The sequence below is a fragment of the Macrotis lagotis genome, chromosome X (assembly GCF_037893015.1).
Source record: "Macrotis lagotis isolate mMagLag1 chromosome X, bilby.v1.9.chrom.fasta, whole genome shotgun sequence".
Taxonomy (NCBI): Eukaryota; Metazoa; Chordata; class Mammalia; order Peramelemorphia; family Peramelidae; genus Macrotis; species Macrotis lagotis.
The window spans coordinates 80,074,892-80,100,586 of NC_133666.1; the positions used below are offsets into that span (position 1 = coordinate 80,074,892).

General features: G+C 46.8%; 1 long non-coding RNA gene and 1 pseudogene across 1 annotated transcript; both read left to right on the forward strand.

Annotated features, from left to right (window-relative positions):
• Positions 1 to 618: 618 nt before the first annotated feature.
• LOC141501687 (uncharacterized) lies at positions 619 to 10,205 on the forward strand. Its single transcript, XR_012472289.1, has 3 exons — positions 619 to 669; positions 4,569 to 4,632; positions 7,692 to 10,205. It is a non-coding gene; the product is annotated as an uncharacterized LOC141501687 (long non-coding RNA).
• An 11,873-nt stretch (positions 10,206 to 22,078) lies between these two features.
• Positions 22,079 to 23,830, forward strand: LOC141500986 (fizzy-related protein homolog pseudogene; annotated as a pseudogene).
• Positions 23,831 to 25,695: the final 1,865 nt, after the last annotated feature.

A 25,695-nucleotide genomic window follows, 5' to 3' on the forward strand; every position in this document is an offset into this window, starting at 1 on the left:
TCAGTTTGGATGCGATTATAAACCATGACCCCACTTCTAACTGTCATATAAGATTTCTCTTATCAGGATAGGCAAACAATGGAAGTTGTTAGTGTACTAATGGATCTATTAGTTATTAGATGACTATTAAAGTATCTGAATTACAGTAACAAGTGAGTTACAAGTCCCAAAGATGCTGTTATTTTGAGCTGAATTTTATTAATTTCATGGCCTGAGCAAGATTTAATTCAGTGCTTAACTTGACACAATTCCTGAAATAACTTATTCCTTTATAATGATATGAGAATAATAAGAAGAAGGTGATGATGATGTTTGTCCTTCATACTTTTGGGGGGGGTTTTTTTAGATTTTTGCAAGGCAAACAGGGGTTAAGTGGCTTGCCCAAAGCCACACAGCTAGGTAATTATTAAGTGTCTGAGACTGGATTTGAACCCAGGTACTCCTGACTCCAGGGCCGGTGCTTTATCCACTCTGCCACCTAGCTGCCCCTTGTCCTTCACTCTTGAAGAAGACCATGATATCAGAGAGGTGATGCCATGACAAGTACATGAATGGAATTGAGTGAGGGGGTACTGAGCTAAGTCACTAGTCTCACTTTCTCCTTTAGGACCATCTGGATAAAGTGGCCACATATGGAACAGGAACATGGAAGATGGCCCTGGATGAGAGGTAAACAAGGTTAGGTGGCTTGCCCAAGGTAGCATAGTTAGTAAGTTTCAAGGGTCTGAGGCCAAATTCAAACTCTTGTCCTCCTGACTTCAAGGTCAGTGCTCTATTCACTGTGCCACCCAGCTGCTCTTCAGGAAAAAAGAAAGCACTAGATCAGATTAATAATTGCTAATGGTAACATTTTAATTTCCCAAGCTTAGCTGCCAATTAGACAAAGATAGAGAAGCCAAGATGTTAATCTTTCAACAAGTGAGGCTAAAGCCAGGAATCTTTTAAGTTTCTTTAGGGTAGAGTAATAACTTTTGAGCTCTTTTGTAAGAGATGGAGTCCATTATTAAAAACAAACTGGATAATTTTGATTACATTAAATTAAAAAGCTTTTGCACAAAAAACCCCACTGTCACCAAGATCAAAAAAATGTAGTAAATTGGGCAACAGTTTTTACAACTTGTGTTTCTGAAAAAGGACTCATTTTTACAAAATTTTAAAATACATAGAAAACTAAGTCAAATTTATAAAAAAACAAGCCATTCCCCAGTCGATACATGGTCAAAGGATATGCAAAATCAATTTGCTGATGAGGAACTCAAAGTTATCCATGGTCATATGAAAAATTAATTTAAATCATTACTGATTAGAGAAATGCAAATTAAAGCATCTCTGACATACCACCTCATACCTATCAGACTGGCCCATATGACCAGAAAGGACAATGATCAATGTTGCAAGGGATGTGGGAAATCTAGGACACTAATACACTGTTGGTGGAGCTGCGAACTCATTCAACCATTCTGGAGAACTATCTGGAATTATACCCAAAGGGTAATAAAAATATGCATACCCTCTACCTTTTGACCCAGCAATAGCACTACTAGGGCTATACTGTTCTGAATATCACCTCCAGATCAGAGGGCTGCATCGGATGATGTCCCAAGAACCAGCTATAAGGTATGAGACTTGTGAGCTTTAAATGGACAGTTTTATTTCATCATTTGTTTTTCCCCCGCCTGCTTTTTATCTGCAAGGTCGACTTAGTAGAAAGGACTGACACGCTACCCCAATTCCAGGGACCTCTTTCCCTTTTCTCTTCTCATTGTTTCCTTTCATATGTCCCATAGTTAAGACACCTTTGATGACTTGATTTTCATATCGGTTAGTGATTCGTGAAGGAGACTTTTGTCTCCCAGTAGAACCAGATGGGAGGAGGTTGTGAGAGAAATGCTGATTTTTCTCTTGGGTCAAAATCTAGGGGTTGCATTGAGAAAAAATGTTTTGCCCCTTTTCTACTACTGTAGAATCTGAGCCAAAGACTTGCCCAGCCCCAGATCTAATCCGAAAATAGGAGAAAGTCAACAATTTCAGTAAGAGGCAGGTTCCTGCTCTTTGTGTTTACTCATGTCTAGGAAAGTGCAGGTTCCCCTTTTGTCAGACAGGTGATATGGAAATTGCTAAGTTCTTTGACCTAGGCATGAGTGATCCAATCCACATATCCCCAATACCCTCATTTTAATGTTGCCCACATCCCATTAGAATATTTCCCCTTATTACTTGTGGACCAACTAGAGTTGATTGCAACCCTCAGGAACACCTAGTCTTCCAAGGGCCTATATACTGTGAGTTCACTGCCATGTGGGATCTGTGGCAATTGAGAGGGACACTGACCCCTTTTGATTAATAGACATGCTCCCTAAAATGATTATATTACCCATAAACTCTGTCCTTCCAACTTGTTAAAAGCCATAGTTTCCATCAAACCATGCTGGAACTTTCTTTCTCTTTCTTTCTTTCTTTCTTTCTTTCTTTCTTTCTTTCTTTCTTTCTTTCTTTCCTTCTTTCTTTCTTTCTTTCTTTCTTTCTTCCTTTCTTTCTATTTTATTTTCCTAAATACATGTTATACAAATTTTTCCAGCATTGATCAATATGCATATGTTAATTTTTAAGTTATAAAATTTCCTCTCACCCTCCCTTCCCATCCCCATCCCCTCAGCAGTCACGTTAACATTGTTCCTACATATTTTTCATAAACATGGTTGCAGATTAGTCATTTTTGCAATGAGGAATTAGGAGTAAGGGAAAGAGATATATAAGAGATAATTTTTATAAAGTGTTCATCAGATTCTGAAGGAGTTTGTTTTGGTTTATTTTTGATTTGTTTTTCTTCCTCTGGATGGGAATAGCATTGTCCATAGCAGGTCTCCTAGGTCTCTCAACTGCTGAGAGGAGCTGCATCCATCAAGGTTGATCATCTCACCATGTTGTTAATGTATCCATTGTACTCTTGGTTCTGCCCTGTGTCTCAGCAACAGATTCTTTAACTCATTCCATGCTTCCCTAGAGTTCTACCATTTATGGTTTCTCATAGAGCAATAGTATTTCACAGTATTTGTGTATCTTACCTTATTTAGCCATTTCCCAGTTGATGGGGATCCCTTCAATTTCCAATAATTTGCCACTACAAAAAGAACTGCTATGAATATTTTGGAGCATGTAGGACTGTTCCCATTTTTTATGCTTTCTTCTGGATATAGACCTAGAATTGGAATTGCTGGGTCAAAGGGTATGAACAGTTTTATTGCTCTTTGAGCATAGTTCCATATTGCTCTCCAGAAACACAACTCCACCAGCAATGCATCAATGTTCCAGTCCTCCCACAACCTCTCCAACATTGATCATTTCCCCTTTCTGTCATCTTAGCCAATCAGATAGGTGTGAGGTGATACCCCTAGTTGTTTTAATCTGTGTTTCTCTAATCAGTAATATTCTGGAACATTTTTCCGTATGGTTCCATAGAGCTTTAATTTATTCATTTGAAAACTGTTCATATCCTTTTACCATTTATCAATTGGGGAATGACTTGAAACCTTATAAATTTGATGCAAGTCTCTATATATTTTAGAAATGAGTCCTTTATCAAAACTTTTGGTTGTGAAGATTGTTTCCCAGCTTTCTGCTTTCCTTCTGTATTTGGCAGCATTGGTTTCATTAATGCAAGCATGTTTAAATTTATTATAGACAAAATCATTAATTTTGTAGTTTATGATGTACTCTTTCTTTTTTGGGCAAAATTTGGTCCCTTTTCCATAGATCTGATACACAGATATTTCTTGGTCTATTAATTTATCTATGGTGTCACCCTTTATGCCTAAATCATGTACCCATGTTGACCTTATTTTGTTATAGGGTGTGCGATGTGGATCTATGCCTAGTTTTGTCTTACTATTTTCTAGTTTTTCTAAAAATTTTTGTCAGATAGAGAGTTCTTTTGCTAGAAGCTGATGTCTTTGGGTTTGTCAAACAGTAGATTGCTGTAGTCATTAACTGTAGTTTCTTTTGAAACTATCCCAAGCCACTGATCCATTACTCTATTTCTTAACCAGTGCCAGACAGTTTTGATGACTGCCGCTTTATGGTATAGTTTTAGATGTGGTAGAGCTAGGCCACCTGCCTTTATATTTTTTTTTCATCAGTTCCCTTGCTATTCTTGACCTTTTGTTGTACCAGATGAATTTTGTTATTCTTTTTCCTACCTCAGTAAAATAGTTACTTGGTAGTGTGATTGCTATGGCACTGAATAAGTAATTTAATTTGGGTAGAATTGTCATTTTTATTAGATTAACTCTGCCTAGCTGTGAACAATTGACATCTTTCCAACTATTTAGATCTGACAATATTTGGGTGAGAAGTGCTTTATAATTGTCTTCATAAGGTTTCTGAGTCATGCAGGAAGTTTAGAGGAAAACAGACAAGTCTGCCTTAAGGTCCAAGGAGACACAAGACAATATTTGAGAATTGCTTAGTTCAGTGTGGACACATTGTACACTCATAATGAATGCTTATTCCCTTCCCCGTGCTGTCCAGGCCTTGTGATCTCAGAGACTGATGCTATTCATTGTCCCCAGGGGTGAGGTGTACAGGAGTCTCCGGTCAGACTGACTTTGGCCATCTTCCCATGATCATCTCCAGGTGAGCATTCAGGTCTGAGACCCTCCAGCATCACCCTCCTTCCAACTCTCTCCCTGAGGAAGTCTCATTTGATCTGCCATCTGTGAGTACCTTCCCTTTGCCTCCTATTCTGCACTGGACCCGTCTCTGGGAGGCTCTTCCTCCCAGATGGACCAGGACCATTCCCTGTAGACCTAAGCTCTTCAGAGGTATTTCTTTCCACAGTGAGGTAATATTTCTAAAGTCTTTTGTCCAGCACCTGCCCATAGAAGACCCATAATAAATATCTTCTTCCTCACCTTGCTCATTCTCTCCAGACCTGAGCTCCCAAGGGGCATCTCCTCACAGTGACTGAGGTTGACCATTTCAGGTTAAGCATCCCAAAAGTTTCAACAGTCTGAATATGCACATGAGGAAAAATAAAGGAAACCCCAAAATGCAGAACCATATATAAAAGTTGTTAAAAGTATCTTTACTGAGCCAGTCTCTAACTGCTGAAATAGAAAAGGCCAGAGACAGAGTGCCAGGAATCAAGTAGGAGCTTAATTAATTACTTTCATTGAAAGGCACAAATTTGCAAATCAGAATTTCTCTCCATCTTGCTCCAGTAAAAGCAGAGATGATACATGTGATCATTAAGGGTGCAGAGGAGAAGGTAGATCACAGAACTATTATTTGTGGGACTTGAGTGAACTTGCCAGGACAAACCCACCAGTGAAGGACAAGACAACACTTAACGGCACCTGTGAGCCTCCAAGTAGGATAAGACAGGTGTCCAAGTCTTGTAGCAATGCTAAAGTTGATTTTATAGTCTTGGGGGGTTACTTTTTATTTTTCCTGGACCCAGAACAGGTTACACATTTTTCTGATTCACTTCATTTAACACAGGCAGAAGAGGGCAGTCTTAATTCTCTTTCCGTAATTTTTTAATGGGGTCTTTCTGATGTAGCTAGTTTTCCACTTCAAAATGTAGTGACATCGTCTTTGTGGACTCACCCAAATGAAGTCAGATCTAAATAATTGGAAAAATGTCAGTTGCTCATGGCTAGGTAGACTTAATCTAATCAAGATGACAATTCTACCCAAATTAAATGACTTATTCAGTGCCATTCCAATCAAACTAGCAAATTACTGTTTTACTGAGTTAGGGGGAAAAAAGTAACAAAATTCATCTGGCGCAACAAAAGGTCATGAATAGCAAGGGAACTGATAAAAAAAATGTAAAGGAAGGTGGCCTAGCTCTACCAAATCTAAAACTATTCTGTGAAGCAGCAGGTATCAAAACTGCCTGGCACTGTTTAAGAAGTAGAGTAATGGGGGGCGACTAGGTGGTGCAGTGGATAGAGCATGGGCCCTGGAGTCAGGAGGTCCTGAGTCCAATTTCAGTCTCAGACACTAATTACCTAGCTGTGTGGCCTTGGGCAGGCCACTTAACCCTATTGCCTTGCAAAACAAACCAAAAAACCCCTAAAAAATATAGAGTGCTGGATCAGTGGATTAGCATAGGTTCAAAAGAAACTACAGTAAATGACTACAGCAATCTACTGTTTGCCCAACCCAGAGACATCAGCTTCTAGTGTAAGAACTCACTATCTGACAAAAACTGTTGGAAAAACTGGAAAATAGCAAGGCAAAACTAGGCATAGACCCACACTCACTAGTCTTTCCAACCATATTCTTTCCAACCTTATTGTCTGTCCCTTCATGTTTGCCAAGTTTGCTTTGGGAAAAAAAAATATCTCCTCTTTGATTTTATCTGGCAGTTTCTACTGCCCAAATAAATTTGCCACAACAAAGAAATAAATAAATACAGAGCCCCAGATCAAGGTTTTATTGTACTGATGTACATGTTTGGAGGATAGAAAGCATAATTCTGAAGAAAATGAAGATTTTTAAAGAGGCTCTTTAAAGACAAAATCATGGCATCATTCAATTGTGTACATTCTTTTAGGTTATAAGTTATAAGTTTTTTGATTTTTTTGTTTTTGCAAGGCCATGGGGTTAAGTGGCTTCCCCAAGGCCACACAGGTAAGTAATTAAGTGTCTGAGGCCATGTTGAACTCAGGTACTGCTGCCTCCAGGGCCGGTGCTCTATCCACTGCACCACCTAGCCACCACAGGTTATGACTTTTTAAACAAGAGATTCATAATCCCATAATCCTTCAATGGCAAAGAAGGTGAATAAATTTAGTGAAACAGAATCATAATCTCAATCTTTCCCTAAAGTAAAAACAATCCCATTTAAATAGACTCTTTAGGTAGACTAATTCAAGTCAGAGATTAAATGCTAAATTTTGCCAAAACGTACAATTATAAAGTTACAAGGCTCCATTAATTAAGGGGAAGGGATTTGTGGGTCATAAAGACAGCCCCGGGGGGATTCTTCCTCCAACAAAGTTTTTAAGGTTTTTAAGAGGTTTTTAAGACATTGTATTCTCTTCTTCCTCTTAGTTGTTTTTTTATGAATTTTCCTCTCAGAAGTCTTCTACTAACACTCACCATTATGTGAGTTAGGATTTATTCAAATGAGGTTTAGGTTGATATAACTGACCAAAAGCTGTAAGAGGAATGGCCCTGTGCCTTGAATAATAAAAATTAATGAAAAATGTTAAAAAAATGAACATTTCTACCACAGGATCCTAGAAGGAGTTGGAGAGGATCCCTTCTTTTCCTATTTATGCAAACAGTTATTTGCTTTTGAATAAATGGTTCTTTGAATGTTGGTATAATTCATTGGTAAATCAATCTTGTCTTATGTTTTTGTCCTCATTGGGGTTAGTGAAATTTTCTATTTCTCTTTCTTTTTGGCAGCAGTGTGGCCACAGACAAGTCCCTTCAACTCTCAGACCCTTAGTCACAGCTGTAAAATGAGGAAAGCCACAATGATGCCCCCTACTTCCTGAGGTTGTGGTGGGGAAAGGCTGTCACATGTCATAGACTCTTCCAGAAAGGGGGGTGAATTGCTTAACTGGAAGTGGAGTGGTGCATCCTGAATCAGGGAGCCCTGGGTTCCCTTCTGGCCTCTGACCCATCCAGGTTCTGTGGCCTTGAGCTGATCCCTTAACCTATATGTGTTTCAGGTAACCCTCCAAGCCTCTCTTGGGCACAGGACAGGTGCTGATCCTCTGCCTGGGTGGCAAGCATTTTCCAAATACACGTTGCTACCTTGATGAATGAAACCATCACGTGAGTATAAAATCCCAGCAAACCCTCTTGGATGTAGGAGGAGATGGGAGACATTTTTCTGTTAGAACTGGGAATTCCTGGAGACACAGAGGCTGTCCAGCTGAGCAAGCTTGAGCAATGCCCTCCCACCTCAGAGCCTCAGTTTCCCCAGGTGTGAGTTGGGTTTGGGGCCCTTCTTTGAGATTTGAGGTTTCTCTCCCTCCTCCTTCCATGTTCAGAAAGTCTGAGGCTGCCTCTCCAGTGCTGGTCTGTGAAGGCTAGAGCTGTAGGAGAGAGAGGCATGTTGGCAGCCCTCCCAGGCCACTGCCCCAGCCCAGTTGTTACTACAACCTGCCCTGCATCCCTCCATGTGCCAGGCAGTCCTCAGTTCCCTGCCAGCTTCTGGGCCCCACTGGTGGGTCATTGAAGAGTGAGCCCCAGAAGGTTTGCTTGGCCATGGCTGGAGGAGGAGGAGAGGAACTAAGGAACTAGAGGATAGACCGACACCCTGAGCTCAGTCAGCCATCCCAGGCCTCCCTGTCTCTGAGTTGCCCATGTTGGTCTGCCAGACAGGCCCTAGAGCTGGTTTCTGGAGTACCTCCTGACTGTTTTGTCTAGGATGTCTATCCTATAGTCTTCCTCTCCCTGAACCCCCCAGTTTCCTAGGACTGAAACATTTGTTCATGAAGACACCTACTTTTTTAAATTGATGTTGCAATGTTCAGTCAGTTGCTTTCATTCCACCAGGAAGTCATCTCAGCAACTTGAGGCTTTTTTCCCCCTGAGCCCATCAAGTCTCTAAGAGTTTCAGAGGCTTTCAAGGGAATACTGGCTTTCCTTGCATGGACTGGGAGAGGGTGGAGGAGGGAGTGTTTTAGGGTATGGCTCTCTCCACACTTGCATCTGCATGAAGATTGCACCCAAGGGATCTGGTGGGGCCACCGGAATACAATGTGGAGAGAGCCAAGAGCTGGGGACACGGACAGGAGGGTGATGAGGCTGATGAGCCACCAAAGGAGGTTGAGAAGGATGGGCAGGAAGAGAACCAAAAGAGCCCAGGGTCAGAGTAAAGCCAGAGAGGGGAGTGGCAAGACGCAGATTGAGGTCAGGAGAGTCCACTGCTGTACAGAATTCATAAGGCCTTATGAGCTGGTGGTAAGGACACCTGCAGTTGGCAACTGGGAAGAGGCTATTTTCTGTGGACAAAGGCCAGAAGTCAAGCTGGTGGGGGGAGGAGTTTGGGTAAAGACTGGCTGGGTCGGGTAATGAGTAGACTGAGTCCACATGAACCTATCTGGCATGAGAGGTGGTCCATGAGGAGGAAGCCCTTGGATGAGACCCCTTTAGCAACTGTGGGAGGACTCAGGCTGCTGGGAGCTTCCACTTGTCTACACCACTCTAAAGAAAACACCCCTGTGTTCTCAATACATACTTTCCACCCTGAGATATAAACTGTGGCCATGTCTGTGAACCCTGTGGAAAAGAAATGCCACCTCTGACCCAAACCACTGCTGGCCTTTATGACTCACGAAATGACCTCCATCTTGAAGGCACAGTCCAGGAACTTCCTTTCTTTTGGGGGTGAATTGGACAGAAGAGGGAGAAGTCATTTGCTTGGTATATATAACCAGTCCACACATAGAGAATGCCTGCTCTGTCCCCAGCAGTTCACTAAATGAAGGAGTCCCCAAAAAGCCAAGACAGTTCCTGCCCTCAAGGAGCTTGAGGCTCAGTGGGGGATGGACTTGCAAAGTACCTGTGCAACTGTGAATTCAGCATGGTGGGGGTGGGCTGGTAGGTAGGAAGAAAGTATTGGAATCCTGAGGGTCCTGCAGAAAGTGTGATATCCTCAGGGATTGGAAGGGAGAGGGGAAGGGCCTCCTGCCAGGCAGGCAAGGGGGAAAGCTTCCTCCAGTAGCAGGATCTGTTGGGGCACATGGCTGATGAGCTGTGTGCAGGGGAGGCAATGGTTGGATAGGTAAAGGGGATGCTGTAGTCATCAAATATCTGGAGCTGAGGGAGTGTGGGGGCCTAGAGGTTTTAGGGTAGAATCCAGTCTGTGGCAGACGGAGATCACATGGACAGGTAAGTGGGAGATGGCCTGGAGGAGACAGAGACATCTGGCAGGTAGATCTCACCCCATACCCCCTCTCTGAGGTCTAAAGTATAGGTGAGGGGAACCAACAGGGGAGAGCAGTGACTGAGGATGGGAGGTGGCATCTCCAAGTGAAAATCCACCATGCTAGGCCACAAAATGGATTTAGGAAGTGAGTGTGGAGGTGAGTGGGATGGCAGCTAGCTAGTATTTGAGTTGGGGGTGACTGGGAAGATGGTGGGGGTAGTAACTTGGGCTGGACTTCCATATGGGACCTGTCCAGTTATGGCTGTTTAGGGAACTGTCTTGCTTAAGTTGGCCAGAGATAGTTGAAGCTGTGGGCCTAGAGGTTGGTGAAGAGTTTAGGGTTGGGTGAGGGGGGCAGGGAGGCAGAGGAGGACAGAAGCTTGGGGGTCTGGATGGCTCCAAAGGTAGGAGGAGGCCTGATGGATGAGCTGGCCAAGAAGACTGAAAAGGGAGGTGGGACATCAGGGGGGCACCCCAGTTTAGAAGATGGGCTGGGTATCTTGGGGATCCCCACACCTCTCCCTTCTCACTGTAAAGGTTTCTGCCAACACAGAGCTTGTGTTAGTGGCCCTTGGGGAGGGCACCCTTTTAGGTCTTTTGGTAAGTGCCCTCCCAAGAGGACTAGGACCAGAAGGGAGTTGGTCTTACCAAGAAAGAGGATAAAACCTAGCCCTTTCTTTGGAACTGCTGAGAGCTGGACGTTTCTTACTCTGTCCAAACAAAGCCCCTCTGCTGGCCCTGAGGAAGTTGAGCGCTCAACTTCCTCACTGCCGAAGCCTAGGAAGGCAGGCCAGTTCTAAAATGTGTGTTGCCCTCGGGTAGGTGTGTGGAATTGGGGGAGAGTAATTGTCAGCTGATGGATGCGCTTGAATATACACACGGTCTACCAACCGGAGACAAGGGAGACTTGGTCTCCCTCCTGGGGTCTCCAGCCCAAATGAAGTGGTGTCCATTCAAAAATCCGCTTGATTTTTCATCATTTCAAGCCAGGAAACTAAGGTCCACCTTCTCCCCACAAGGCATCGATGCATGTCCACCAGTGGAAACATTTCAGCAGTCAACTTGTCTGGGGCCTCAACAGAGCACAAGAGACTCCACCTGACCAAAGGGGTCTCTAGGCTCTGGTTTCTGCCCCCTTTTCCACCCTCCATGGTTAGCAGCTTGGTGTAGGCCCTCCTAACTGCAGCGGAATGATTCCGGTCCCCTGCCACAATATAACCAAAAAACGTTCATGCCCGGAAACAGACGTGCCCCTCTAACTCCCCGACTCCGCCAAATCTGGTAGCTCCCTGTTGCCTCCGGGGCCAAAGACCGCCCCTCCCCAAGCATCCTGTCATTCAGACTAAAAATTGCGCTTCTCTCTCCTTCTACAACTTTATGGCTTCCAGCTCAGTCCCCCCCCCCCCGCCTGGAATGTACTCTCTCCTCCGTTTGGGGGTGCCCTCCTCCCCGCAGACTTCTCTGGGCCTCATTCGCCCTCTCTCGCCCACAGTCCTTCACTCCCATATCTTCTCCTTCCTGACCATCTCCCTGGGCACGTCTCGCTCATTGTGCTTGCACCGGGTTTGGTGGTTCCCAAACTCCACTTCACCACTCGGTTTCCCCTTTCCTCCTGTTTGTGCTGACTAGAGATCTGGTTAACCAGTCTCTCCGGTTAGAAAGGAAGCCCCTTGCGGGGACTCTGCTCTCAACCCTACCTTTTCTTTGATTGGCTGCTTGGCTGAGGTAAAATGGGGACGAAAGCTTGGGTTCTGAACTGGTCCCAGTCATCCTTTTCCCTTCCTTGTGGCTAGGTCCTGCCTTCTAGCTAAGTGGCCCTGGAAGAAGGTGCTCGAATCCCGAGGCTCCCTGCAGAAACTGGGATTTCCTCAGGGGATAGGAGGGAAGGTCTCCTGCCAGACACAGAGAGGGACAGCGTCCTCCAGTGGCAGGGTCTAGGGACCACACGAAGAGCTAGGTGTAAGGAGGAAAGGGCTATGGTGGGAAGGCAGCCGGAGTATCTTATACAGAATGTTGGAGGCAATCAAGATCATCTGTAGCTAAGGGAGGGGGGCGCCTGGAAGGAGCAGCTGACTAGATAGGATCCGATGCACGGGACAGGAAGACCAAGTGCACAGGAAGATAGCCCGGAGGAGGAAGTGAAATCTGGCCGGTGCAAGCCATCCTTCGCAAAGGGAGGTGGGCCCGAGTTCAGAAGATTGGCTATCTTTGGGGCAGAGTTGGGAGTCTGCACACCTCTCCCTTCTCACCCCAAAAGCTGCTGCTGGCACACAGCTTGTCAGCAGCCCTTGGTGAGGCCATCTATTTAGGTCTTTTGGTAAGTGCCCTCCCAAGAGGACAAGGACCAGGAAAGAGTTGGTCTTACCGGAGGAAAAAGGGAGGTGGGACACCTGCGAGTGGCATACCCAGGGATTGAAGACAAGTTCAGAACCTTCGTGCAGATTTGGGGGTACACACATCCCTTCCCTCATGCCAAAAGCGCAGAACTTGTTAGATACCCTTGGTGAGGGCACCAGGTAATTAGGACAAGAAGAGAGTTGGTTTTAGCAGGAAAAAGGGGGGAGGGGGGACCACCCTTGAAAGCAACGGCCTCTCCGCTGCCCTGAGCAGTTTGTCTCAACTTCTCCAGAACACACACGTAAGAAGAGACCTGACAGGTTTTAGCTACCAATCCTAAAACTGCCGACTAGCCGAGGTCTGTGAGGATAAGTCAGTACTATTTTCCTTCTGATCATAGTGCTTTAAGCTTTATTATTCCTTCCCATCCCCACCCCCAAAGAAGCATAAAATATAGACTATGAGAAAAATAACTTTAGTTTCCACAAAAGAATTTGAGTGATGAGCAAGGGGAGAAGGATGTTCAAGGTCACTCAGATAAGAAGACTCAAGAGTAAGATTCAAGGAAAGTCTAGAAACATTCTAGTGTGGAGATAAATAATGAAGGTCATGGCTGCATAAGTTTCTGAATATTATCCAATACATCCCTAGGGTGGAAACTAGGTCATTTAAATGCATATGTGATGTATGACCAGGGAGGGGGAACATATCAAGGGGAAATATGTAATGGGCTTACAGGTAAGATGTGAACACCTTAGTATTCAACCAAGAAGGAGAATGAGCTTGAGTTAGGGTTTAAAAGACTGTTACTCAAATTTGCACATTGTTGGCATTCATTCTTGCCAGATTTTTAATAAAAACTTTTCCCGGCTTTGTCAGTAGTCCGAGTCTAGAATGTTTAGCAGGACACTTGTTTCTTACAACTTGGTACGTTGGCCAGGAAGTGAGATGGCCATCACTGCTGAAGAATCAGGACATGTGTCCCAGTTGATTTCAAGCATCTTGTGAGGATCATCTAGGGGTGCCCCAGATCGTGTTGCAAAGCAACCTGTAACTGCAGCTGTAGTTTAGTTTCAGTTTGAATTTTAGGAGAAATGACCACAAATCATTTCAGTAAAGAAAATGTAAAGTTTCAGTAAAGAAAGCAATAAAATCAACTTATTACAATAAGGTACTACAATCAATCCACATCACTTAAGTAAAAGCAAAGTCCGGATTCATTAAGGGTAGAGAGCCTGGGAAACAGCCCTCTAGAGTCTCCAAGAGATAAAAGTCCTGCTCTCTCTGTCTCTATCTTAGGGGAGACTCCAGCTTCAATCACCTTCCAAACAAAGAAGGCTTTGCTTCAGGTCATATGATGTGCTTTGGGTGTTTTCAGGGTCCCAGAAACTAGTCATCCAGATAACACATCAAGGAAATGTTTATGCTTATGAAGGATGGCCAGTTCTTCCCAAGCCTAATCATTTTCCAACCCTTTTTTCTGTACTCAGGCTCAGACTTGTCAGTTTCAGATCAAATAATGAGCAACTTTTAGTAAGGACACTATGATTTTTTTATATTCCCATACACCTCTCAGAGTCTGTCCCAATCCCAGGGTTTTTGTGGACAACTGAGAGTGCTGTGAATATAGGAAATCAACAGAAAGGGTAAAAAATGGGCATTGTAGCAACAAGCAACACTGTGCATGGATAAAGGTTGGAGGGTACATCCTGTCTGTGACATACTAGAAGTACAAGGAGAATGTGAAATCTGGATCCAAGGTTCTCTCACTTCCTCAAGGGACACAGTCAGAGAAGGAAGAAGTATAAGGGGTCTCTGACAAAAAGACAGAATGGACAATAAGAATTAACTGTGCCAGGAAAGTCAGGGAAAAATAAGGGAAGCCCTGGGGATATTGACATTCCTTTATATTGTCCATTGAGGAGGATGCCAGGAAATTGGGGTAGTACTAACTACACTAGGTAGAAGGATAAAAAGAAAACTCAAAAGGTAGATGTAAGGAGTGGAAAAACCTTGGACAAATTACTGTCACAAGAAGTATTTGACTTGAAACTGGAAGAAAAACAGGAACAAAAAAGCTAAAATCATGATGAGCACAATAGATAAAATAGTTGAGAAGAAAATGAAACCAGTGGCAAGGAGAGAGAGAGACAGAGTGAATGGAAAAGGAGCATGGGATGCTAAGTTCCTTAACATCAAATCCCACTGGGAGCTCTTGATAAAGCCTAAGGTGGGCCTCCAAGAGGAGGAGGCTGTGTTTTTGGTGAATACTGGGACCACCAGGTCTTTGAATTTTAAGCCCAAAGGAGTAATGAGGAATCCTCCTTTGGATAGTTCCTGAGAAAGAATTTTGAGGGTACAGCAATTTGTAGAAGATAGGAGGTAATGTGAAAAAAAGTTTTTGTAGATGTTTTCACACAATTTGACTAAAATCTGAATAGGATGTCTTTCTGTGTCTGTTTGTGTTTGTGTGTGTGTGTGTGTGTGTGTGTGTTGCTGCTGCTGCTGCTTTCTCCCCCCCCCCCCTTCTTGCTTCAAGGGATGGCAGGTCTAATAATGAGCAGTGAAAGAAGTAGGGGGGAAGGGAAATGTTCTCCAGGTTTTTCCATTTCTTCCCCAATGCAGGAGGCTCCCACCCACACACACTCCTCTGTGACTGGGGAATTTTACCTCCCCCTGGTTTTTTCTGTAAAGCAAATTAAGTTTTAAGCTTTCTTTGTAAGTTTGCAGAAAGACTACAGTGGTTCTGCCTGTCCTATCAGAGAAGAGATTGAATAGTACAATTTGATTTGAAATTAAAAGTGCAGGACAAACAAGTTATGGTTACTATGACTATCCTCACTGAGGAGGATGAGAAACAAATAAATCTGGTTGTCTGGGTAAAGGAAGGAGGTGGTGAACTTTGAACTTTTCAGGGGAACAAGGATTAGGAGTGAACAAAAAGCAAACTACAATATACTGAAAAAGAAATAAAGTACTTAGGCCACCTAATTAGTGAAAGGCAGGGAAGAATTAATCCTGAAAGAATCAAAGGAATTGACATTCTTCTTCCAAAGAATAAGAGAGAGCTCAGGAAGTTACTGGACCTGACTGGATGCTATATGTTGTGGATTGATTCTTATGCCCAAAAGACTAAGAAACTATATCTCAAATTACCCAGAGAGGAATCAAATACTCACAAATGGATCCCAGAGAAGAAGGAATTTATTAAAGAGTTGAAACAGACTGGGATTTTTGAGGGGCAATATTGGTTTAAAACCAAGGAGTGTTGACTATTAAGACCTCTGGATGGGAAGGTGTGCTGTGACTAGTAGAATTCTTGCTAATTTGAAAATGTTTAGAGTTGTGAATAATTTAAAGGGTAAAAATATACTTAAGAGAATATTTTTATCCTTTAAGGGATATCTAAGTTATACTATTGTGTGATAAGCAAGTTTAAAATTTAATTACCATTTAGCTGTAAGAATAAGATCTGTTCATAAGTATATTGCTAAAAACATAAAAAGGAACTATTCAGTGGGGTGAATACAGTCTGATATATAGTTATGCAATATAGTCTGAAGTATAGTTATGAAATCTGAATAGATTTGAAAGATTTGTAAAGAAAATAATTAAAAGGATTACAAGGAAAAATGAAAAAGTATAGAGAAGGTTGGGCTGGGGAACCATATATGAGCTATGTAGAATTTTTGGAAGCTGGTTGAAGCAGGTTTGACTGTGGAAGTAAAAAGATGATTTGATACATACTTCAGATTCTTGTTTAAATCTTGCCACCTCCAGTGGAAAGAAAGAACTGAGAATGGAGACTTAGAATATAATTGTTTGGATATCATTGAATATCAAACAAAGGTGCATCCTGATTTGGGGTATATTCCCCTGCATGAGGGGCACTGCCTTTTCAATGATGAGTCTTCAAGGATCATAGAGGGGAAAAGAAATAACGGGTATGCTATAATTGCTGAATATAATAATACATTGAAGGAGTCTGACAGATTGCCAAACAACTGGTCACCCCTCAGACTTGTGAACTCTATATATATACTGAATCGAGCTTTTAAGTTGCTTGATTGACAGGAGGGAATCATTTCTATTCATTGTAAACATGCCTATGGGGCAGTAAGATACATTTGGAAACACTGGTATGAAAGAACTAAATAGTAGAGTGAAGGAGTTGGCTCATGAAGAACTGGTAAAACAAGTGTGAACAAATCAATCGTGACCAAGTGAAATCGCAATAGTGCATGTGAATGGGCACCAAAACAGAAAATGAAATGGCTAAAGAAGCTGTTTTAGCTCCTCAATCAGTCAGAATTCTCAGGTCCCTAAACCTGATGTTGTTCCAACATCCATTGAACAAAAAAAAAAAAAAGAGGAATGTGATAACATTAGGAGCTATAGAAACAGAAGGTCGATGGGTATGATGGGAGAGAGATGTTAAATAACCAAATTGTGAGAGAAATAATGTGTCTTTTACATCAAGCTATGTGTGATTTGGTGCTGAGAAAATACGGATGTGCAGGAATTTACACAATTGTCAAACAAGTATGTGAAGGCTATATAATTTGTAGAAAGATAAATAAGAAAGGACAAGAGCCAGGTCTTCATCTGTTCCAAAAGTGTACAAGTTGATTACATGGAAAATAATGGAACAGTTGGGGATCTGAGAACAGTCCCTGTAAAAGATTTAGGACTGTCCCCTTAGGAGATGTTATTTGATTTGCCCTATGGGGGGGGGCAGACAGAGGATATTCAAATTGTGGAAACAAAGGATAAGTTTTTAAAGAACTATATATTTTAATCTTCGGAAATGGGATTCTTGGCACAGACTATACCACTGGAATTCATGATACATTATCTGAACTCAGGAGATTGAGTCTTGATGAAGCTGTGGAAAGAATCCAAACTGCCACCTGAGTGGGAGGGCTCTCTCAAGTGCTCCTGACTATAGAGACTGAAGTTTGGACGGCTGAAAGGGCTTGGACTCATTACATAAGAATTAAGGAACCAGTAAAAGAGCTAGACAGATTAGAACTAACAATTCCAACAGGAGGCTGGGAGGTGACCCCTACTTCTGACCCCCAAAGCCAATTTTGAGAAGGCAATAATTGGATGTAGCTAAGAAGTTAGAATCAAATATTTCCAAATGTATTAATGATTGTGTTAACTGTGACTTTCCTCTACAAGCTATATGAAAGAATATGATTGAAATCCCACTTTTAATTATCTTACTGCAAGTGAGATTTATTGTGATAGGTTATCTTTTTCCTGAACAGTACTAAGGAAAGTCAAGAGCAATATCTACTAATCAAGACGAAAAATCCAATATGTTTAAGGGGATGGAGGCTATTTGTGCTTGTATTTAACCCTGAGTCAAGGGAAAACAGTAGAGAAAAAAGTGATAGAGGATTTAAAGTTATATGATAAAACCTGATGCTACAGTTAAATTATGGATAAATGTCACCAAAACCACACTCCACAGAACCACAGGTCCGCAAATGGTTAAATTTGATGCCTGTCAAGTGTGGAATGTGCAGACAATTGCCTGGGAAGACTAAATATATGTGCACTGATGGTGGGAAAACTGGTTATTAAGGGTCCTCCCAGGACAGGGTGGAGTAATGTCTGAGGGACCACCCAATTTGATAGATGGACATATACACCTATAAAAAGTCATGAACAAAGGAAAAGATCAAAATTATCAAGGGAGAATCTGGATCTCAATATAAGAAGTTCGAAGATGACCCCCCCATATTTTTAATTATTATAGAGGTTCATCGGGACATCCATCAGGAATGGGAGAGACTGTAGCAGGTAGGACCCCTGGGAATGTTTAGAATTGTTGTCTTGGATTTTGAGTTGAGAAAAGATTCTGATCCTACTAAGGGTTCTGAGGATACTATGATACCCTTAATGGAAGAAGAGGTAGGGAAACCTATCAGTAATCCCAAATTAGTAAAAATAGTAGTAAGAGGAAACACATACAAATGCCTGGATAGAATGGGTAAAATATTAAATAAAAGCAATTGTAATGTCCTAACACCCATATAGTATCATTTCCTTTTGTTATGGAGAGCCATGAGAAAGAGTGTAAACATATGATCCTCCTGTTCCAGAATACTATTCCAGGAGAGGATGGCAGAGCTTTGTCTTACCAGTTTCTTCAGCTCATGAGAGGAAAGATCAAAGCTATGCCAGCCTTAGGTCTTGGTCCTGGGTCCCACACAGCCTGCCTCTCACAGCAAGACAATGAAGGATCCCAGGATCTTGGAGTCTGGTCACCAAAGACATCTCTGGTAACTTGTCAGATATTCTAGTGAATTTCACTGAAGAGAACTTCTGGTGGTTTTGTGAAGGAAGCATCCTTAGGCCTAGCCTACATGGGAACTGGGCAGGTGCCTGTGCACTGCGTACAACTGCACAACTGACAATTCCATTTAGTTTGGTATTTTAATAAGAGAATAGTATGAATAATGATTTAGTGACAGAACTAAAGAGAACTAAAAGAGATACACCATATGTATCTTTTGATGAAATAATTTTGGGGGGGGTGGTATATGAGTTTTTTGGGTGGGATGTATGAGTTCCAAGGGGAGTACCTGATAAATTTAAAGCTAGAAATCAGGAAGCTTCAGGATTCAAATCCTTTCCTTTCTGATGGGTAGCTATCCATAAAATTTGTTTGGATCAACTATCTATATACATATGTCCACAAAGATTTGTAAATTATGACAAGGATGCAGTAAAGGGCATAGCAGGACAACTAGATGTCACAAGCCAAGTGGTCGAATAGGATGTTGGCTGAGAAAGCAGCTATATGTGTCACTATGAAAGATAGTTGTACTTTTATCCCTGATAATACAGCTCCAGATGGAATCCTTAGTAAGGCTTTGTAAGGTTTAACTGCCCTGTCAGAAGAATTAGGAGAGAACTCAAGAGATTGACAACCCACTCACTGGTTTCTTAGAATCATGGTTCTTTAGGGGCAGCTAGGTGGTGCAGTGGATAGAGCACCAGCCCTAGAGTCGGGAGGACATGAGTTCAAATCTGGTCTGAGACACTTAATACTTACCTAGCTGCGTGACCTTGCACAAGTTACTTAACCCCATTGTCTTGTAAAAACAAATTTTAAAAAAGACTAGCGGTTCACTGGATAATACCTTGTGTGAGATGACCCGTCCAAAGGTGAATAAAAGTAGGCATTACTAGACAAATGTCTGTACAGTATAAGCAGAATAACTTTTATTTACTTGGGGAAGAGGAGGAAGACTATTATGAAATTTAAAGTTCAAAAGCATTAAATTTCCATTATGTGGAAACTAAAAACCTGACTAAAAGAAGAGGAGGGATTGTGAGAAATAGTTAACTTTAGTGTCCACCCAAGAATAAGCAGAATGTGAGTGATGAGCACATGAAGGGGGAGTGGGGGGGGGGGTGTCAAGCTGACCTGGTGAAGTAGAGCCACGAGTGAGATTCAAGGAAAGTAGTGTCTAGAAATATTGTAGTGAGTAGAGAAGAGCTGAAAACCAGTTTGGGGGTTCCACGTGGATTAAAATAGCTACATTATTAACCATGCATGCTTAATAGGTTTATGAATATTATCCAGCACATCCCTAGGATGGAAAGCAGGGAGGGGGAACATATCCATGGGAAAACATGCAGTGAGACTTACAGGTCAGATGTGAACTCCTTAGTATTTAGCCCATGAGGAGGAGGGACTTTGCAGCTTGGGCCAGGGTTAAAAAGTTTGTTGCTCTAAGCTGTGGGTGTGCCTATTTTCGGGTCACCCCCGTAAAATAAACACTTTTCAGCTTTGGGGAAAACCCTTGTTTATTCCTACTTTATTTCTTAGATTTCTGAGCTTTCAAAAATCCACTTGATTTTTCATCATTTCAAGCCAGGAAACCAAGGTCCACCTTCTCCCCACAAGGCATCGATGCATGTCCACCAGTGGAAACATTTCAGCAGTCAAGTTGTCGGGGGCCTCGGCAGAGCTGAATAAAGGGTTGTTGCGCTGGGGACAACCGGAGGGGACTCTAGGCTCTGGTTTCTGTCCCCTTCTCCACCTTCCACGGTTAGGAGCTTGGTGCCGGCCCTCCTGTCTTTGCAGCAGAATGATTCCTCCTCTCCCCCTGCAGTCCCCACCTCCACAACATGGCTCCCCAAAGCTCTTCCTTGCCAGACAAAGACCTGAGCCTCTGGTTGTGCTGCTGGGCCGAATCTGGCAGCTCGCTTTGCAGCCCCGACGCCCTGCCTGCCATCCAGGCTACGTGTGCTGCTCCCTACTGCAACACAACTTTCTGCTTCTCAGCTCAGGTCCTCTCTGCTGGCTTAGGCTCTTCCCTCCCGTCCGTTTAGGGGCATCCTCTTCCCTCCTCCAGGAGCTCAGGTTTTCCTGACTGCCCCCCCCCAACCACTCACAGCCCCCTTCACCCCCATGGCCTAGAGAGCCTGATTTTTTTCTCTGGCCATCTCCCTGGGACTCTGCCCTTGACCTCCCCTCCCCCTCCCTCTTGGAAAGGGGAGATTTTGCCTTCTCTTGGAGAGCGCACCAAAATTCGAGGGGTGCCCTGGCTGGGGTCTGTCTCCAGGGAAGCCCACTGATATATGGTAGTGGGGCAGCTTACGAGGAGCTGGTGAAGTCTTTTCAAATGCTGCCTCCTCAAAACTGGCCTTTTAACTCCCGGGGGGGGGGGGGGGCAGGAATGAAAGGCCTTTCCCCCAAGGTCAGCGTATTCCCATACCTGCATGGTACAGGGCAGGAAAGCGAAACAGCCAAGAGGGAAAGGCATCGGGGTAGGGCGGGAACAGGAGCCGGATTGGGAGGCACATCCTGTCAGTGTGAGCCCTTAAAGGCAGGGTGATGGATCCTCGGGTGAGCCCCTTCTCCTGCCTGGGCTGCTTGTTCTCCTCTGTACAAGAAAGGGGTGACAAGGCCAGGGCCTCAGGGCTCTGGCACCTAGCAGCTTGTGCTTGTGGCAACAGCTTATTCCGAGATGGAGCCTGGCCCGAGAGGCCGGCGTGCTGCCCGGTGCCCGCAGGGGCCGAGTTCGGCGGCGTTCTGATCAGCGGCTCTGATGAACTTCGGATTTTGTCATGTGTTTTCTTGGGGATTGGACGAGGGAGGCGGTCTCTGACCGTGGGCTGCTGCCTCGTGGCCCTGCCCGGTGGGCACCTCATTCCTGACAGCTGCGTTTCCCCATCCGGGCCACGAGCGAGTGGGCCGGAATCCCGGGTCCGCTGCCGAGCGGGCCGCTTCCCAGTCTCGGCCCCCTGCCCTCTTTGTCCCCACGGGAGGAGGGGGCCGCTGAGGAGCCGAGGCCGCGGGAAGGCGGGGAGGTGGAGGACTCGAATCCTCACGGCGCCATTCCCCCCAGATCTGCGCGCGTAGCCAGAGACCTGGCCGGACCCAAGGAGAATTCTGTGGGGCTGCGCGTTCCCAAGGCAACCGGGAGTGGTCCAAGAGTGTGATTAGGGGAGGGGGGGCGTAGGTTGTGGGCAGCCGGCGGGGCTCCGGGAGCGTCTCTCCGACCGCGCGTGGCGGCTGTCGTGCCCCAGGACGTAGTCTGGAACTCCGCCGGGCCCATTCCGGACCGCCCCCTGCGGCTCCAAAGAGGCTCCTCGCCGCTGCCACTGCACCTCTCCCCTGCATCAGTTGAGGTGAGACTTCCCCAGCTTCTCGAATGCGTCTGATCGAAACTCCTTCAAGCCCACCGCCCGCCCGCCCGCACTCTCAGCCGTCCTGTGCCGTCGCGGACGTTTGCCAGGTCCGAGCGTTCTCTCCCGGAAGCCGGAGGCCAACGTGCTTCGGGTTGCCGGGAACACGAGGTGCGGGAGCCTCGGTGAACGTCCTCACCCTGCCTCGCCCCTCTCCAGACTCCTCCCCACCCGGCTACAGTTCAGCCCTAGCCTCGTCCTCTGCCGCCGGCAGCAAGCCCCCGGCGCCGGCCCGCCCTGCCTGCCTTGTCCATCTTAGAGGCCTCTAGGCCTCCGCGGAAGGCCAGAGCCTGAAGCTGCCCCGCATCCTCATCCCGATCGGGGCTGTGCAGCAGTCCGTCCGCCCGTTCGCCTCCCGCCTCCGCGGCCGGCGGGGTCCATTCCCGAGGCCTCCCGGGCTCCCTTGCTGATCTCCACCCAAGGCGGAGCCCCTCGGAAGAGGGGGGAAAAAAAAGCCCCGGGAGAGGCCGGCGGGGCCGACTCGCCACCACGGGGATGGCCCTGATCTGGAATCTGGCGCTGCCCGCTTCCCCCGTGGCCTCTGCCGGCCAGCGCGGAGACCGCTACATCCCGACGCGGGCAGGGGCCCAGTGGGGCCTGCGCTTCCACAGCCTCAAAGACCCGGCCCGGCAGAAGCAGAAATCCAGAGGCCCCGGCGCCGGCTCGGCCAACGGGGCCCTGGTCTACTCCGCCCTACTGAGGAACGAGTTGCTGGGGGGCGGCTTCCAGCGGGTCCGAGACCTGAGGGCAGGCCAGCGCAGCCCGGAGCCCTGCGAGGCCGCCGGGAAGAAGCTTTTCAGCTACGTGCCCAATGCGGACCCCAGCCTCCAAGTGTCCCCCTTCTCTCTGTCCCCCGTCAGCAACGGGAGTCGGAGTTTCCTGACGTCGCTGCCGCAGTTCACCAGGAACATCTCCAAGAACCCTTTCAGGATCCTCGAGGCCCCCGACCTCCGCGATGATTTCTACCTGAACCTGCTGGATTGGTCTTGTCTCAACGTCGTCACGGTGGGCCTGGGCACCCGGACCTTCCTGTGGAACGCCACCACCTGCCAGGCAAGCAGACTGTGTGACGCGTCGGCCCAGGATGACTCGGTCACCTCTGTGGGCTGGTCGGAGCGCGGCAAGCTGTTGGCGGTGGGCACCCAGAGGGGCGTGGTGCAGATCTGGGACGTGGCGACCGAGAAGAAGGTGTCGGCGCTGGAGGGCCACAGCGGCAGGGTCGGGGTGCTGGCCTGGAACGCCGACCAGATCTCTTCGGGGAGCAGAGACACGCGCATCCTGCAGAGAGACGTCAGGGCGGTGCCGCTGCAGTCTCAGCGCTGGCTGCGAGGCCACAAGCAGGAGGTGTGCGGACTGAGGTGGTCCCCGGATCACCAGGCGCTGGCCTCGGGCGGAAACGACAACCGGCTCCTGCTGTGGGACCCGTCCAGTCTAAAGCCCGTCCAGCAGTTCGCCAAGCACGGGGCGGCCGTGAAAGCCCTGGCCTGGTCTCCCCACCAGCACGGCCTGCTAGCGTCGGGGGGCGGCTCCGCCGACTGCTGCATCCGCTTCTGGAACACGCTGACCGGCCAGCCGCTCCAGCGCATCCACACCGGCTCCCAGGTGTGCAACCTGGCCTGGTCCAGGCACAGCAACGAGCTGGTGAGCACCCACGGCTACTCGGAGAACCAGATCATCGTCTGGAGGTACAGTTCGCTCTGTCAGGTGGCCAAACTGACGGGCCACAGCTTCCGGGTGCTCTACCTCGCCATGTCTCCGGACGGCCAGGCCATAGTCACGGGCGCGGGGGACGAGACCCTTAGGTTTTGGAACATCTTCCCCAAGTCTTGCTCTGCCTGGACCTCAGGCTCCGCGCTCAATCTCTTCACTAGGATCCGCTAACTCGGCTCCTGGCACGCTGGCAGCGCTCTGGGGGAGGGGGGCGGTGCGGGGGATGAGGGGGGCTCACACTGAACTTGGAGAAACTTTCCAAAGTCTTATTAAAATCCCTGCTTGCAAACAGTGTGGAATGGTTTTGGGGGACGGGGCGGGCGCCACTCAGGAATCAAGACCTCGAGGACCCAAAGGGAAAAAACCGGAGCTACCGGAACGGTCGGGACAGGGCCTGCAAAGCGCCCTAGCCGGGAAAGAGAAGCTCCAGAACCCGGGTCTGCTCCACCAATCTCTAGGGAGACACGAGCCACCTTCCGTCGGCACCCCTAGTCCCTTATTGTCTGAGGGCCAAAAGGTAGTGGGGGCGGAGCGGGGAGAGGGGGTCTCTATGTTCCCCGGACAGCCCCTGAGGCCCTTGAGGCTCGTAAAAAATGGCGGGGAGGGGGGAGGGAAGGATGCTCAGACGCCGGTGGTCCTGGCTCGCGAGCAGGCGCCGGCAGGTCACAGAACTTAGAGACCCTAGCCGAAAAAAGCCAATTGCTTAGTGCGCCCCCCCCCCAAACATAGCCAGAAGCGAGCCGATTCTGCTGCGGCGGGGAGGAGGCACGTTGGCGGGGGCGGGGGACCTCAAAGTCGCGGATCGAGCAGCGCAGCTTCCAACAAGTCCGGAATTCTCGGTAGAGAAACTGCGCTGGGAGCTTTGTTGACAGTCCGGATGTCACTGGAGCACAAGTAAAATGTTTTCTACCCACCCCCGAAACAGAAACCCATGGAGAATGCCCCCCGTCCCCCTAGTTCAATACATTGAAAAACATCCCTAATCCACTTGAGTCCGGAAGGGTCTGAGGCTGCTGCCACTGGCTTCTAGATACAGCCAGAGTGAGAAAGACACAAAGATGGAGACCACTGTCTCTGCGTGTGCACTTGGGTTTCCTACAGGGAACATCATGCTGTTCCTCCCAGGCAACTAGGGTTGAACAGTGTGACGAGCCCGGCGGAAAGGGGGGGAGGGGGGCGGTGGCGGCTTCCTTCCCTTAGAGAAGCGGACAGAGCTCCTCTTCCCTGCAACGATGGCCTCCTGTAGCTCGGCTTCCCCTCGGCCAGGTCCTGCCTTGGGCCTCCTTCGCTGGCCCTCTTCCCCTTGATCCGCGCCCCCACCTTAGCTGCTGCTGGCTCATCAGGTGGAGAGAGCCTGCGGACCCAAGGGAAGAGGCCCCGGAGCACAGGGGTCTCCCTAAGGAAGGGTCGAGTACTCTGGCCGTGCGCAGTGTCGCTATGTTCTTTCCGGTCACCCAATCAGCTAGATAGGCGGGAACTAGACTCGAAGAGGATACAGGGACGACTTTGGGGGACCAGCCCGAGCTTTCGCCTATCTCCAGTTTGCGACTCGAGCTCACCTAAGCCAAACAGCCAACCAAAGACAAGGTAGGGCTAAGCCCTAGGAACCGGGGATACTTGAAGAAAGCATAGTGGGTACCCGCGAGGCGCTTCCATTCTAATGGAGCAGACGACGTGGATCCTTAGCTACAGTCAGCAGAAGTAGGGAGGAAAGGCGAGACAGATGCAAAGTGGGGAAGTGGAGGAAACCTTGGGAGCTACCTAGTCGGATGCAAGCACACGTGCATGAGACACCGCCCTCAGACTCAGCTTCCAAGTGCAGTGGGGACACAGAGAAAGGGACTAAGGGAAAGAGTACAGTGGATTGGGGATCAAGGACAGGAAATAGCAGAGGCCCTGGCCTGTCCAACAAAAGGCAAAATCTCCCCTTTCCAAGAGGGAGGGGGAGGGCAAGGGCAGAGTTTCGGGTTCCCAGGGAGATGGCCAGAGAGAAAAATCAGGCTCTCTAGGCCATGGGGGTGAAGGGGGCTGTGAGT